Raw genomic sequence first — 2,500 nt, 5'->3', positions numbered from 1 at the left:
CCGCCTCCTCTCGCCTTCCACTCGGCTTCGTGCCTTATGTCTGCTTGTTTTTTTGTTTTCTTGCTTTCTTTCTGTTTTTTTTTTTTTTTTTTTTTTTTTTTTTTTTTTTGTTTTTTTTTTTTTTTTTTTTTTTTTTTTTTTTTATTTTTTTCTTTTTTTTTTTTTTTTTTTTTTTTTTTTTTTTTTTTTTTTTTTTTAGGGGGGGTGTTTTCTTTCCGTTTGTCTGTCTGTCTCCCTTTCTATATATTGATTTCTTTAAATCGCTATTTATTTATGTTTCTTTCTTTCGTTCGCTCTCGCTCTTTCTTTCTTTCTTTCTCTCTCTCTCTCTCTCTCTCTCTCTCTCTCTCTCTCTCTCTCTCTCTCTCTCTCTCTCTCTCTCTCTCTCTCTCTCTCTCTCTCAATCTCTCTCTTTCTCATCCCTATCTCCAAACCTATCTCTCGCCTACCCTCCTTCCCCTATTCCCAACCTTATCTCCCCTTCTCCTTTCTCTTCCCCTCCCCCCCTCCCTCTTTTCTTCCCTCTTTCAGTTGCCTGCGTTAATGTGTTTTCACCACATGGATAATGTTTGGACAATATTCGCCGCTGTTAAAAGTGCGTGCAAACATATATATACTTACTTAATTTGGCGTTAGTGACCCATGGTAATTGGCGTGAACAATAGCAGACAAGCTAAATACGGAATGCCTTAAGGAACTCCGACCTGTAATTATCATCAGACTAACGATAGCTGTCTGAAAAAAAGAGAGAGAGAAAGAGAGGGAGAGAGACACTCACAAAAAAGATAATGATAATTCCTCGAGAATTCTTGAGACATAAGTAAGAGAATGTGAACTGGGGTCAAGTTTGTTTTGATTTATGTCACAAGCGAGATGGACTTTGCCTGCTATCTTTCTCATTTCCATGGTCACTCTCTCTCTCTCTCTCTCTCTCTCTCTCTCTCTCTCTCTCTCTCTCTCTCTCTCTCTCTCTCTCTCTCTCTCTCTCTCTCTCTTCCCTTTTTTTTTTTTTTTTTTTTTTTTTTTGCTTTTTTTTTTTTTTTTTTTTTTTTGTTTTCTCCCCCCTACTTTTCCCCCTTTTCTCTCTCCTCTCTCTCTCCTCTCTCTTCTCTCTCCTTTCTCCTCGTCCCTTTTTTCTCTCTCCCCCCCTCCTCTCTCTCCACCCCCCTTATTTCTTATCTTTGCTTTTTTTTTTTTTTTTTTTTTTTTTTTATTTCTATTTGTTTTTTTTCTCATCTCTCTCCTCTCTTATATATATATATATATATATATATATATTATATATATAATATATTATATATATAAGTGTTTATATATATATATATACATCTTCTCTTTATCTCAATCCACTCTTCTCTCTTTTTCTCTCTCTCTTTCTCTCTCTCTCTCTCTCCCTCTCGCTCTTCCTCTCTCTCTGTCTTTCTCACTCTCTATTCTTTCTCTTCTTTTTCTCTTTTTATCTTTCTCTCTCTTCTCTCTCTTTTAATCTTCTTCTCTCTCTTCCCCTCTTCACTCTCTCCTCACTCTCTCTTCTTCTCCTCTCTTTCTTTCTCAACTCTTCTCTTTTCTCTTTTCTCCTCTCTCTTCTCTCCTATCTCTTCTCTCTCTAACTCTCTCTCTCTCTCTCTCTCTCTCTTCTCTCTCCTCGTCTCTCCCTTCTCTTCTCGCTTCTCTCGATCTCTCTCTCTCTGCTCTCTCTCTCTCTCTCACTCTCTTCTCTCTCTCTCGCTCTCTCTTCTCTCTCTCTCTCTCTCTCTCTCTTCCCTTCTCTCTCTCAGCTCTCTCTCGCTATCTCTCCCCCCCCCCTCTCTCTTCTCTCTCTCACTTCTCTTCTTCTCTCTCTCTCTCTCATCTCTTCTCTCTCTCTCTCATCTCTTCTTTCTCTCATCTCTTCTCTCTCTCCTCTCTCTCTCGCTCTCTCTCTCTCTCTTCTCTCTCTTCTCATCTCAATTCTCTCTCGCACTCTTGCTCTTTACTTCTCTCTCTCTCTCTATCTATCTATCTATCTCGTTCTTTCTCTCTCTCTCTATCTATCTATCTATCTATCTATCTATCTTTCCTCCGTCATTCATTTATCTGCGTCATTCCAACGTGCATAAATCTAATACATGTGGTTATCTACCAATGGATAATCCTAATGACATGCTTACGGGGCGAGATATGCAAAGATGTTAATTAGAAAGGATATGGAAAATATTTTCGTTTAGTTAAGAAGAATTTTGCATAAGGAATTTTTACGTCTTAACTTCCTCTTATGGACGACTATGCAGTGCGTGAAGTCATTAGCATTTTGCTCCTTTAGAGTGCGAGAAATTGTTGCTTTTGTAATAGGATGTGCTTGCAGTCGACTCCGGTTGTGGAGGAAAAGACTTCGGGATTTTTCGCATTCCTTCTTCTCTGCTTCTGTCTGTCTGTCTCTGTCTGTCTGTCTGTCTGTCTCTCTGTCTCTCTCTCTCTCTCTATCTCTCTCTCTCTCTGTCTGTCTCTCTCTCTCTCTCTC

The sequence above is a fragment of the Penaeus japonicus genome, unplaced genomic scaffold, assembly GCF_977035675.1.
Source record: "Penaeus japonicus unplaced genomic scaffold, GWHDUDI00000001_assembly GWHDUDI00000008, whole genome shotgun sequence".
In the NCBI taxonomy this organism is placed as follows: domain Eukaryota; kingdom Metazoa; phylum Arthropoda; class Malacostraca; order Decapoda; family Penaeidae; genus Penaeus; species Penaeus japonicus.
This window is presented reverse-complemented; position numbering follows the sequence as displayed.